The sequence below is a fragment of the Triticum urartu genome, chromosome 3 (assembly GCF_003073215.2).
Source record: "Triticum urartu cultivar G1812 chromosome 3, Tu2.1, whole genome shotgun sequence".
NCBI classification, from domain to species: domain Eukaryota; kingdom Viridiplantae; phylum Streptophyta; class Magnoliopsida; order Poales; family Poaceae; genus Triticum; species Triticum urartu.
The window spans coordinates 354,077,666-354,092,293 of record NC_053024.1 but is presented as its reverse complement, the minus strand read 5'-3'; positions in this window follow the sequence as shown (position 1 = coordinate 354,092,293).

Sequence of the window (14,628 nt, the reverse complement as noted above, 5' to 3'; positions counted from 1 at the left end):
GCCCCTACTAATACATTAAGGGTGCTGCGGGAGCGATGACTGTCGGCGGCGTGGAAGAAGACTTTAGACGGCAGACGACCATGTTGGGGGATAAATCCTGTTGCCGTGGACGAGGTGGTGATAGGAGCGGCAACGGCAAGGTGGACGATGGTGCCGATCACTACAAAAAAAGACACATCCGTGACATTTTGGGCCGAACGGATTTTTTTTTCTGTCATACTTATGACACTTCTATGATGATAATTTGATAAAATCCGGTATCATCATAGATGTGGTGGGCTCCTACTTCTATGATAAAAAATCATGACAGAAAATGCGCTTTTCGTCCTGGGCGGGCCGGAGCCTCAGCTGCATGACATTCTTCGGGCCGTCCATGACGGAAAAAATCATGGTAGAAGTGAGGGAGAGGAAAATATCGGGGTGTTCCCAGTTACAGTGGGTGGTCGGGGCCAAGCGATGTACGGAGGTTTGCGCGTTTCTCTTGTCATGCACGCATATGGGTGAGAGGCGCTGGGCTCTAACTGAACCCGAGCGATTGCACTGCAGGCTACGCGTTACTGAACCCGAGCGATCGATCAATGGCTGTTAACTGAACCCGATCGAGCGACTCCTTCGCTACTGCTGCTAGCTGAAGCAGATCGATGCTGCCTTTGGATGAACAGTGATCATTGCAGGGGGGTTTGGATGAACAGTTCCCGGTGGGGGTGGATGAACATGACCCCATGGTGTTGCCTCTGGATGAACAGGACCCCGATCGATCGAGTCGGTTGGGGCTGGATGAATAGGACCCCATGGAGGGCTGGATGAACAGGACCACCCTGTGGAGGGCTAGATGAACAGTAGACGGTGGAGGGCTGGATGAACAGTAGCCCGTGGAGGGGTGGTTGAATAGGAGCCCGTGGAGAGGGATGGTTGAATAGTAGCCGGTGGAGTAGCACGCGGTGGAGGCTGGATGAACAGAAGCCCGTGGATGAACAGTCACAGGTGGAGGCGAGAGGAGGTCGACGGTGGATGAACAGTAGCCCATGGAGGCTAGAGGGTGTCGACGGTGGAGATGAATAGTATCCCGTGGAGTCCCGTTTTTGCGGTACGCCACACCCCTCATGATGAACAGGACCCCCGTTTCGACCATCGCGCTCCAACACAAGTCCATTTCCTCTGTTTTGCGGTACGCCACACCCCTCCCGATGAACAGGACCCCCGTTTCGACCGTAGGAGGTCTGTTTCCTCCGTTTTCCGGTACGCCAGACCCCTCCCGATGAACAGGACTCTGTTTCGTCCATGGCCGGTCGAACACAAGGCCGATTCCTCCGTTCTGCGGTACGCCAGGCCTTGTTTCCATCGGTTGTTCCGTCCAAGCCCTCCCGATAAACACAACGACGCATTCCGTTCCGACCCCGCTGGTTGGCTCCCCATGAACACGATGGCAACGATTTTCTCCGTTCCAACCCACCTATGTACATGAGCCCTGGCCATACGTACGCGCGAGTAGGCATTCGAGACCCCGCCCGTATGTGCGTACGTGGCCGTATTTACTTTCTTGCACCCTGGCAGCTGTACGTACGTGTGCATGCTACGTGCGCGCCTGTACATCGACCAGTATGTACGTACACGTTTGCGACCAGAATGACAACGCTACGTACGCTTCGACCAGGTGGGTCCCGACTGTTAGGCACTTCCTTGCGTGCGAAGATGTAGCTGGTGGGTCCCAACAGTCAGGGGGGCGAATCATTTTTTTTTTGCCCGGACGCACTTCCTTGCGTGCGAAGATGTAGCTGGTAGGTCCCAGCAGTCAGCTGGGAAACGTACACGAAATACGGTTGCCCGTCCGGTGGGTCCCTGCTGTCAGGTGGATGAATCATTATTTTGCGCGTAATAAGGAGGCACTTCCTTGCTATGGCCGTGGACCCAACTATCAGCCTCTCCACGTACAGTGCACGTCCGATGGAAGTTGTTCCTTGACCACGTTTACCATGCCGCGCCGAGAGCACCAGGGCGGTGGACGACGGCGAGGCCTAGGAAGGGGACGACGCGGAGCCGGGGAAGATGCGGTAGTGGATGCCCACGCATAGAGGAGTATGATGGTTCACTGGTTCCGCTGCGGTGTGAGGCTGCCGTCGCTGCAGAATAATAGGGGGTGTGGGTGAGTAGAGGGATGGTCTGGCCAGCGGTGGGAGTAGCAAGGGGCGGTGAGGCCTCCGCGACATCACAGCCGGCCACGGGAGGCAGGAGCACGTGGCACGACCGGCGCTGGTTTGGGCGGCTGGAGCAAGAAGACCAGAGGTTGAAGAAGCACTACGGCCGTTGGATGGACATCGTACGGTCACTAGAGCTAGAATCGTTCATATTGAGTAAGTTGACAAAGCCCTCCGTCCCCGTCAACTTAGTAGGCCCACAAGTCAGCCTCCCTCCAAGGTGGGTCCCAGCTAGCAGGGGGAGTATTTATTTTTCTCTGCGTAATAAGGAGGCACTTCCGATGGGTCCGAGCTGACAGTGGGGGGAATGTTTTTTTCGTGAAATACGATGGCCCGTCCGGTGGGTCCCGGCAGTCGGGGGGGGGGGAACATTTTTTTCCGCAAAATACAGTGGCTCGTCCGGTGGGTCCCTGCTGTTAGGTGGAGGAATCATTATTTTCCGCGTAATAAGGAGGCACTTCCTTGCTGCGGCCGTGGACCCAGCTATCAGCCTCTCAACATATAGTACACTTCCGATGGAAGTCGTTCCTTGACCACGTTAACCATGCCTCGTTCTATTGCATGCATGCCTCCATGGGCGTGGTGCGTCCCCACTGTCAGCCTCTCACGTACAGTCATCTTCCGATGACTCTCGGTTGTTCACCATGTTGACCACACCGTGCCGAGCGCACCAAGGCTGGTGGACGATAGCGAGGCCCCAGACTAGAACAACCCAGAGATGGGGAAGACGGGGCAGTGGAGTCGCAGATGGAGAGGAGTGGGAAACTTGACTGGTTTGGGTGCGTGGCAGCACAGCCGCGGTGCTGCTCATGGGAGGCAGGAGCAAGAACAGAGGTTGAAGAAGGAGCACGGCTGTTGGATTAACATCCAACGGTCCAGCTGCTAGAATCATTTGTTGATTAAGTTGACAAAGCCCTGCGTGCACATCCGCTTAGTAGGCTCACAAGCCAGCCACCAAATCTGACGAGTCCCAGCTGTCAACGGGAGGAATAATTTTTTTCGCATAACAAGGAGGCACTTCCTTCCGTGCGAAGATACAGCCGTTGGGTCCCAGCTGTCAGGTGGAGAAAACATTTTTTCAGCTTAATAAGGAGGAACTTTCCATGTGTGCGACCATGGACCTCGTGGGTCCCAGCCGTCAAGCTCTCCATGTACAGTCCTCTTCCAATGACTCTCGTTTGTTGACCACGCCGCACCGAGCGCAGCGAGGTGGTGGACGACGGCGAGGCCTCGAATGGGAACAACTCGGAGATGGGAAGACGCGGCAGTGGAGTCATAGATTGAGAGGAGGAGAAGGGTTATAACTAGTTCTGGTGCGGTGTGGGGCTGTAGTCGGTGGAGAATAACAGGAGGTGCGGAGGGGTGGAGGAATAGCCTGGCCGGCAGTGGGGTAGCGCTTCCTAGCGATGCGTGCTAAGCAGAGCCGCTAGCCACCGGAGGCCAGACCAGGCGGTCCCGACGATGCTGGAGGAAAAAGACGAGAGATTGAAAGTGCATGCCGGCCATTGGATATAAATCCAATGGCTGTGGATGTCATAATAATTTGTTGACCAAGTTGACAACGCCCTGCGTAGGCTTCGACCTATTGGCCCACATGTCAGTCTGCAAAAATGTGGCATATATTTAACCCATGTTTTCTAGAATGTACAGTCCATTTTCTGGGCTGGGTGAACAAATAATTTCGCGTCAATAAGGCCCATTTATATTTTCTAAGGAATCCCAGCCCATTTGCACTTTCCTCAAATACACGAATTAGCTGGGCTCGTTATATATATAATGTTATGTTAGAAGGAGAAATTAATATCAAAAAAATAAACCGGAGAGGCACATTTTTTATATACATAATTAACAAATTAGCGAGTTATTGCTCAAAATAAAAATGAGCATGTTATTATTACATTGGTCCTTAAAATCTTCCCAAGCTTTTGTACGCAATCACCAGGATTTTCCTTGCCTGTGAGTCAAAAACAACCAGGATTTTCCTTGCCAACTTCTGTTAAACATTTACTTTTATAAGTTAATAACACATGGGATGTTTTTATAATATATATATGTCTATAAAATATATGATAATAGTAATAATATAAATATATATAATGTGGTTAAAAATACATTGGGCTGCCGATCTTTAAGAAAAAGCCCATAGGCTGGTATGGACCTTAAAAAATAAGTTGAAACCACTGTCACCGTATGTCGTGGGCTACACATGTTAAAATACAAAACCCAGGCCTAGCTGATACTTGTTCGCCCTCTGGAAAAAAATGATACCAGGTCCCCGAGCGAACTGGATTAAAGAGGGGGCTGATGGCACGACTGAAGAAGCATATCAGGAGTGATTTTTTTCTTCAGTGGATGGCTCTCAATGGCGTTTTTTTACTTGCCTCTACACCATACAACTTGTATTTTTAGCCTCCCAGTCCATGGTGGACCAGCAGCCCATTTGCTGGGCGGGCCAACCTACAGAAACCAGCACTCGATTTTTCATCAAGCCCCCAAAACAATGCAGTACTATGTTTGTTTTGAAGACGAAAACATTACGGCAGGGGTTGAGCACAGGAGGGGGCAAGACAGAGCAAAAAGATTAAAAAGAGTTGTGTCGGGGGAAATCGACACCTATGGGATCACTGGGATCCCTTCTACGCTTGGCGGGCGTGGTGTTGTGGGAAGAGCGGGTCTGACAGGAAGCACACAGATCGTTTACCCAGGTTCGGGCTGCAAGGATGCGTAAAACCCTAGTCCTGCTTTGGTGGATGTATTGAGAGTGTTCTTGTGTTCTTGAGCTAGCTACGAGGTGCAACTTTGCCCAAAAGATCCGAATCCTACTCCTGGTCGCCTCGGGCCTCCTTTTATAAGAAAAAGGGGTTGCCACAGTGGCACACAAGAGGTGGAAAGATGTACAGTGGATGATTCTATCCTCTGGCATCGTTGGACAAACACATTTAATGCACTACCGACGTGCCCCTCTCACTTTATCGGGGATAGCAAGGAAGCACGTCCCAGCTGTCGCGGCCACACCTAGCTTCGACACGCGTCTGAGCTGACAAGGTGTCGTGGCGCCACGTTCGCTGGCTGCTGGGCTGGCGCGGTGGTGGAGCCTTCAGGAAGACTTGCATGCCACCACGCAGGTGCTTGCTGGGTCGGTGTAGAGGATGCTCATCGCCACGCAGGTGTCTGTCCAGCTGGTTGAGCTAGCAGCTGCTTGGGAACGGCGGTGGAGCTTTGGCAGATGCGGGCCTAGCTGCGGCCCTGCTGGTGTCCTCGACAAGGGTCTTGTCGAGCCCTCGGCAAGGGTCTTGCCATGGCGTCGCGGTCGTCCCCGGCAAGGATCTCGCCGGGGGTCGTCGTCTTCTGGTCCTCATCTGATCTTGCATGTTCATGATCTTGACAAAGATCTGCATGTCACCATGGAGGTGCCTCCTGAGCCTTGGTTCCAATGTAGTCGTTGGCGGTGTTTGGAACTCCTGGGCTCAAGGGTGGCTCACTCTGCTAGTGTTGGGCAAGTTGCGCCGGCAAGGCTCTTGCCGGGGCCGCGGAGGTCGCCCCGGCAAGGGTCTTGCCGGGGGAGTCCACCTTGCCCCCTTTGTTCTTCAGTGTTTCTGGCCTTGGCGTTGCTTTGTTTGTCTTATGCTTCGGTTTCCCTCTGGCTTCCCTCCTCTGCCTTGTTAAGTGTGGCCGCGGGCGCGGCTCTGACTGCCCATGCACAAGTAAAGGGGTCAAAAAGGGGAGCCCCTACTTTTGTACACCGACAGGAGCCCCCGGACCTGGGCCACACATAAGCGTGCCGTGTTGTTGGGCTAGGCCCAGAACGGTGCGCGGGCAGGTGGGGCGGATTTTACCGCAGTAACTTCTCGTCCGCTGCGCTTCCCCACGACCTACATTGAACGCGCGACGTGGAGGGTCGTGTGTGACGTGGGGGTCATGCGTGGGGCGATTCCCGCACGCATGCGTCACATCATGGTAAAGAGGCGGCTCGCGCCTTCCCCATAAAAAGAGGGAGGCGCAGAGGCGTGGCTCATTTACTTGGGCGGACTCGGGTCGTGGTCTTTAAGGCGTCAGTGCCCCACGATCACAGGGTGGGGAACGGTTGCCCCACCCGTCCCTTCGATTCTGCTTGCTAGCCACATGTCCCCCATGCAGGTGGCAGGCGGTGGTGGCGGGAAACCGGGCCGTCGCTGATTGGGGCAGCGGGTCGGTCCCGGTCCCCCGCGCCCCCGATGGCCGGATTGGCCGAGTGGCGCGACCGAGCACTGGCCCCGCTCCTTTATATGGAGGGGGAGGGGATGTCATCCCACATCCTTTCATCATCCGTCTCCATTCACTTCGGCTCCTTTCTTCCATCTGCTATGGTGAGAGGAGGAGCCGGACCTTCAACGATGGCGGCGAGGGTTGCTGCTCGACAGCGCGTCCTTCCTTCCCAAGAGCTTGTGGCGGCAGAGCCGGCCACGAGAGGAAGGGGGAGGGGGCGAGGCCGAGGTCGCCGTGGCGCTCGGGGGAGAGGGGGACAGGGTAGCGCACAGGCCTCGCCTCTGCCAGCGATGCCTCCCCCAATGGAGGGCCACGTCGGGGACCAGCCCCACGAGTTCTTCATCAGGCTGCGCCGGCCACCGCGTCGCCGCCTCCATCTCCCTACCCCATTTTCTCGGGAGATGGAGCTCAATCCACCTCAGACCCTCAGGTTGCACATGAGGGACTGCGGGAATGGCGGCACGCGGGTCGACGTCGACTTCCCCGCTCCTCACGTCATGTACCTCCGTCGCGGATGGAAGACGTTCGCTCGTGTCCACAGCCTAACGGCGGGGCTTGTCTTCTACTTCAAGTTAATGGAGGGCGGCCTGCTCTCCGTCAAGGCCTTTGGAGATCTTGGAACTCGCCTGAAGTGCTGCATGGAGAGATCCTCCGACGATGAAGATTCATCTTCAAGCGGGAGTGATGAGGAGGGTAGCGACAGCGACGACGAGAGCGTCGAGCAAGGTCACGTCGACCTCGTCTCCGACTGACCGCGTCGCCCCTCCCTATGTCATGTGGCCTACCAAGGGCCTTCCTTGTAAAGCTCTCCATCAGCGCGTCCCCCGTCACCTCCTTGGGCGGCTAGCGTAGGAGGGTTGGAGAAGGCGAAGAAGGCGGGTGAGGGCCGTCAAGTCGGAGTACGCGGGCACCGACGCCTTCGTCGCGTATTACCAGCCCGCTGCCTCATCTTCCAGCTCCCCTCCAGGCACCAGGACGTTCTCTTGGTGCCTTCTGCTCCTCGCACCTCGCCTAGGCTCTCTTTTTGCCCTCCTACTATCTTGTTCCACCTTCTGAGGAGAGGGACAAGAAAGGGATTACAAGCATCTTATCTCTTTTTAGTTTGTAAGCCTGCGGGCACTTGTTAGATTTAAAATTTGTAATCCCCTTGCTCATGTTTTTCATCTCGTATGAACTGTACCTGTATGGGACGTTTTTAATGAAAAGGGGTGCATGCGGGGTTCTTTGTGCGTGAGCGAGGCTCATGCCAAGGAATGAATCCTTGTTATTTTTAAGATAAACACTGACGCCCGACAACAGCCCTTGCCATCCTCTTGCTTCAGCCGACCATCCTCATGCTCTTGGTGGAGGCAGGGGCGAAGTAGAGTTAGGCCCCTTGTTCATTTCCTCGCCGCCGCGGCTCCGACCCGGTTTCGACCCAGGGACTTGGGTACAGGGAAGAAGGGGGAGCACGGTGGTCAAGGGGCAAAACGAGGTTTCAATACGCCCCAATCTTCACACGGGAATGCACAACACAGGATGAAAGACTTATCTGAATCTGCAGCCCTCGGCAGCCTTGGCTTGCCGCGGTTGGATTCTTGTATCTGCAGCCCCCGGCAACCCTGGCTTGCCGAGGCTGGAGCGTCAGCTCGTTCTCTTTCTTCCAAACAGCTCAGTAGAAACGTCCAAGTACCATGCGAACCAAAGAGGATGGAAAGGAATAGAGGAACGCACACTCGACCTCTATGCTAGGGGTTAGTCGCTGCTAAGCACTATCAACCCTAATCGAGGGAGAGACTTAACCTAGCATGCACGCTAAAACTTAGAGCACCAGCGCTTCATTTATTTATGCTCAGGGTCTGTGCCTGGCTTTGTACAGAGGGTTACATGCCTTGCCGGCAAGTCTTGTACAAAAGGTGGTTTGCCGGGGGGCCCGCAACCGGGCCTTATGGGTTAAACTAGCGAAGATGTTCAATGTTCTAGGAGTTACTCACTGGAACAACATCTTTGGTCTCCAGGCGGAATGCGCCGGGCCTGGTGACTCGTATTACCCGATAAAGGCCTTCCCACTTCGGCGTCAACTTGTTGAAATTCTTGGCCGATTGAACGTGCCGAAGAACAAGGTCGCCTTCCTCAAAGCTTCGGGCATGAACCCTGCGGCTATGGTAGCGGCACAAGGCTTGCTGGTAGCGTGCTGCTCTCACAGCCGCCCGAAGACGATCTTCCTCAAGGAGCGTTGCATCATCTTGCCGCAATTGCTCTTGCTCAAGCTCGTCATAAGCGACCACTCGAGGTGACCCGTATGTGAGTTCCGTGGGGAGAACTGCTTCTGCCCCGTATACCAGGGCAAAGTGTGTCTGGCCGGTGGCTCCATTTGGCGTTGTTCTGATCGACCAAAGAACCACCGACAACTCATCAATCCAGCGCCTTCCGCTCTTGTGCAGTTTGTCAAAAGTCTTTGTTCTCAGGCCTCGTAGTACTTCACCATTTGCCCTCTCCGCTTGGCCGTTGCTCCGTGGGTGTGCCACGGAAGCGAAATAGACCTTGCTCCCGAGGTCTTGGATGTACTGTGTGAAGGTGTGGCTTGTGAACTGTGTGCCGTTGTTGGTGATGACCCTTTGGCACACCAAAACGGCAGACTAGCCCCCTGAAGAACTTGACGACTGACTGTGCTGTCACCTTTATGACTGCCTCCACCTCCGGCCACTTCATGAACTTGTCGATTGCAACGTGCAAGTATTCAAAGCCCCCGCCAGCACGGAGGAAGGGGCCCAGTATGTCGAGCCCCCAGACCGAGAATGGACAGGAGAGAGGAATTGTTTGAAGGGCTTGAGCTGGTTGATGAAGCTTCTTCGAATGGAACTCACATGCTTCACACTTGGTTACTAGTGCTGTTGCATCCTGGTGGGCAGTGGGCCAGAAGAAACCTTGCCGGCAAGGGCCCTCGACCCTATGTGGGAGCCATATATGCCTCCGTGTATCTCTGCCAACAGCTCCAGTCCTTCCTCCCGGGGAATGCACTTCGATTTCACATGGACTTTTCCTATACAGGACGTCATCGATGAACTGATACATAGAAGACCGACGGGCTACTTTTCTCCATTTCTTTCTGCTCCTCACGAAGCTCCCCTGTTTGGAGGAATCGGACGGTATGTTGTTCCCATGCCAGAGCCTAGGGCTCGACGACAAGGACCAAAGGCATTTCCTCTTCCATGGGAGTAGCCGTCTCTACGGCTAGGGCTTGACGCCTTGCCGGAGTCGGCTGCCCCCTGGCAGGCTCAATATCCATGGAAACATCCTTGCCGGCGGCCTGTAACGCCCCGGATGTAACTTGCCTTATTTGTACTCCGACTCATGCCATTTTCGGCGTTAAGTTATGACATTCCCTCATGGTTGGGCTTTTTCTTCGTTTTGCATTTTGTCCATGTCATGCATTTCATATCATGTCATCATGTGCATCGCTTTTGCATGTGTGTTCATCCCATGCATCCGAGCATTTTCCCCGTTGTCCATTTTGTAATCCAGCACTCCTACGTCCTCCGGCGCTCCCTTTTGTCTCTTTTCGTGAGCGAGTGTTAAACTTTCTCGGAATGGATGCCAAGCGGCCTTGGTACACCACCGGTAGACCGCCTGTCAAGTTTCGTGCCATTTGGAGTCCGTTTGATACTCCAATGGTTAACCGGAGAACCGTAAAGGCCTTGTGTGTGTTGTAGCACAACACCCCTCTAAAGTGGCTCAATAACCCATCCAAACCCCTCCATCCTCTCGGCCGTTCGATCGCGATCGCGTGGTCGAAAACCGCACCTCATTTGGACACTCCCACCTCCTTTTAGGTATAAAAATGTCCTCCCTGTCCAAATTTCGGGTCCAACCCTAGCCTTCGTCCACCCCGCGCCGCCGGACATGTCCGCCGTCCGGCCGGACAGATCACGCCGCAGCCCACAGCCAATCAGAGCCCGACACGTGTCCAACCACAGCCCACCGCCGCGCCGGGCCGCCGGACCCGAATCGGGCCCACGGGACTCGTCCGACGCCCATGCCTCCCCGCGGCTCCCCGCGCCCGTCGCCGCCCGGGTGCTTCGGCGCCACCTCGTCCGCTGCTCGCCGCCACCTCGCCGCCACCTTGTCACCGGTCGCCGCCCCGCCGTCGCGAACCCCGCCGCCGAGCTGGAGATCCGCCGCCGCCTGCGCCTGGCCTCGACTTCCTCGCCTCCCTCGCCTCCCTACCGGCGAGATCCGATGAACGACCGGCCGGATCTGCCCTCCCCACTTCTCCGGCAACATCTCCAACTCCGGCGAGCTAGTCCAGCCACCTCGGTTCGTGAGCCAGCAAACCCTAGATCCAAACGGCTGACTCTGTTTTCTCTCTAAGTCATTTTCCTGATAATTTTATGCCTCTGTTCAACGCATCATAACTTCTCATCCGTAGCTCCGTTTCATGCGCATGATATATCAAAATGTTCATCATGATGTGCTCTTCATTTTGTTCCATTGTGACATGCTTGTTCGAGTCCATCTTGATGCCCAAATCGTTGATGAAAGAGTGCTATAAATTGTTAGGTGTTGATTCTTATCAGAGTATGAGGATTTGTCATTTTTGCTACGATTTTTGTGTGATGCATATGGCTATGAGCTCTACATGTGTTTTGGTCTGTGCCATGCCATCTTTACATGGTTGTATGCCATGTATTTTTGTGATCTTTGAGGTGACTAGCACAAGCATGCAAAGAAGCATTCGTGTTATTGCTGATTTCAAGATCTCAGGATTTTGGCTAAGTATTTGTCTGCTGTTATTTTCATGCCATCTAACCATGTTGCTACAGTGAGATACATGCTTTATTTGAGTTGCTTCAGTAAGGATGATTTGTACATATGGTTGTGATCTATCCATCCATGCCCCTGTTTGCAATTATGGAGTGCCCTAGCATGTAACGCCCCGAGACCATTGTGCCAGGAGTCTTCCAGTTATTCGTTGTTGTTGCCTCGTCATTTGCTTGCGTGTCATGCATTTCTTATCATGTCATCATGTGCATCACATTTGCATACATGTTTGTCTCATGCATCCGAGCATTTTCCCCGTTGTCCGTTTTGCATTCCTGCGCTCCTATGTCCTCCGGTGTCCCCTTTTGCCTCTTTTCGTGTGCGGGTATTAAACGCTATCGTATTGGACCGAGACTTGCCAAGTGGCCTTGGTTTACTACTGGTAGATCGCCTGTCAAGTTTCGTGCCATTTGGACATCGTTTGATACTTCAACGGTTAACCGAGGAACCGTATAGGCCTCGTGTGTGTTGCAGCCCAACACCTCTCCAAAGTGGCCCAAAACCCACCAAAACCCCCTCCATCATCTTGGTCATTCGATCATGATTGCATGACCGAAAACCGCACCTCATTTGGACTCTTCTAGCTCCCTCTACCTATATATATGTGATCCCCTCCAAAATTCGCGGACGAAACCCTAGTCATCTTCCTCCTCGCGCCGCCGGACATGTCCATCCGCGTCGGGCATGTCCAGCCTCCACCTCACTCCGGCGAATCGCGCGCCACCACGTCAGCTCCACCACTGCCTCGCCCAACCACGACGCGCCACCTCACCGGGTCTCTCTCTCTTCACCGCCGCGGCCCGCCGAACCCAGATCCGGCACGCGCGGGGCCGAACCGGGCCCGGATCCGGCCGCCCGCGTCTGCCATTCGCCGCCACCAACCTCCGCCGCCGCCGCGCCTCCTGCTACCTCGCCGGAGCTACGCTCCGCTCCGACCTTTCTCCCGGCCATCCCCGCCGCCCGAGCTCGGTTGCCTGCTCGCCTGAGCCGCTCGGCCGCTCGCATCGGGCATAGTCATCGTCCCCGCGCGACCGGGCCTCCTACCGACCTCGCCGGTCATCGGAGCATCGCGGGCGACCAGCTCCGGCAAGCTCTGCCGCCCGAAAGTCTCGTCGCCGGCCGCCCCGTCCGGATCCACGCGAGGTGGATCAGATCCACCCGGCCCCACCAACCAAACGCGCCCGTCCTGGATCTCGTCATCCCGCACCGCTCCGTCCCGTTGACTTTCTCGGGGAGGTTGATTATTCCCTAAGTCCCAGTAATTTTGAGCATACTTCATCATGTCATAACTCTGCACCCGTGGCTCCGTTTTGGGCGTGTAGCATATCAAATTATTCGTCTTGACGAGTACTTCATTTCATTCCATTGCACCATGTTAATTTGAGTTCATCTTGATGCCCTAAATGCTGTTTCAAGAGTGCTAGTTGATGTTAGATTCAGACTCTTATCAGTGTTTGGACATTTGTCATTTTTTCCATGATTAATGTGTGCCTCCTATGATCTTGAGCCCTACATGTGTTTTGAAGTATGCCATGCCATCTTTACAGGGGTGTATGCCATGTATTTTTGTGATCTTTGTGGTGACTAGCACAAGCATGCAAAGTAGCTCTCATGATGTTGCTGATTTCAGGGACTTTGAAATATTCTAAGTCTTAAATATTTTTATGCCATGTATTCATGTTTCTACAGAGTGATCCATGCCTCTTTTGGGCATGATCAGTAAGGATGTTTTGTAGATATTGTGGTGCTCTATCCATCCATATCTTTGTTTGCATTTATGGAGCACCCTAGCTTGACTCAATCGAGCTCTACTTTTGCTATAAAATGTTCCTGGCAGGATGTTTACGTGTTAAGCATTTTTGCCGAGGTTGTTGTAGTTGATCTGTGCATGCTATGAGGTTGTTCTTGCCATGTTTAGCTTCGATGCCATGTCTACTTGCTGGGTGTATGCTTAGTTTGTCATGCAATGCCTTGTGGTGAGTGCATCGAGCTCGTAAACATGCCTACTTGTTATCTGTTTTGCCATGCTCCAGTTTTCTACTAAGTTTGAATCTGTTAACGATAGTTGTTATGTTCACATGGTTGCCATTGTATTTTTTGATCCCTTTTGGCTTATGGTCAGTAAAGGACTTTTGTTGTATGCTTTGAGTAGCTTCATGCCATGCCTTTCTTTGCCATGATATGTTCCTGTAGCATCTTGTTATCTTGCTCTAAACATTGCTTCCTGATGTTAAATTCCTGACATGTTATTTTCACTAAGTCTGTAACCTGATATCTTTTGCACTTTTTCCATGCTTGTTTGAACCTTCTATTGAGTGAATTAGCCGTAGCTCAGTGTTCATCTTTTGTCAAGCATATTGAGTGGATCCCTGCCATGTATTTTGTTGTCATGTTAGAGTGTAGTAGGTTGTTGTTCTTGACGCAATTAGATGGCCTCGTGTTGTTAATCGCAGCTTTGCGCCATATTTGTTTTTCTTGCCATTTCCAAACCGTGCATCCGATTCCGGTGATCTTTATATCGATTTCAACCGTAATCGGCTCAAATTTCCAGAGGCACTCTTGGTTTGCCAAGTTGAGTCATGGTTCAATCTTTTCCTTCCGGAACATGCATATGCATTGCATATCACATCCCGCATATCATGCCATGTTTTGCATCATGTTGTTTGTGCATTGCCCGTGGTTGATTGTGTCTCCCTTTTCTTGTGTCCTTGCTTTGGGTAGAGCCGGGAGACGAGTTCATGTTCGAGGTACCCGTTGAGTACGTTTTCGAGGATCAAGCTTTCGTCTTCTCGGAGAACTTTGCAGGCAAGATGACCATACCCTCGAAATCACTTCTATCTTTGCTTGCTAGATGCTCGCTCTTTTGCTATGCCTATGCTGCGATACCTACCACTTGCTTATCATGCCTCTCATATTGCCATGTCAAGCCTCTAACTCACCTTGTCCTAGCAAACCATTGTTTGGCTATGTTACCGCTTTGCTCAGCCCCTCTTTTAGCGTTGTTACTTGCAGGTGAAGATTGGAGTTTGTTCCTTGATGGAACATGGATATTTTTTTGGGATATCACAATATCTCTTATTTTAATTAATGCATCTATATACCTGGTAAAGGGTGGAAGGCTCGGCCTTATGCCTGGTGTTTTGTTCCACTCTTTTCGCCCTAGTTTCCATCTTACCAGTGTTATGTTCCTTGATTTTGCGTTCCTTACACGGTTGGGTTATAATGGGAACCCCTTGACAGTTTGCCTTGAATAAAACTCCTCCAGCAAGGCCCAACCTTGGTTTTACCATTCTCCACCTAGCCTTTCTCCCTTGGGTTTCGCGGACTCAAGGGTCATCTTTATTTTAAACCCCCGGGCCAGTGCTTCTCTAAGTGTTGGTCCAACCCA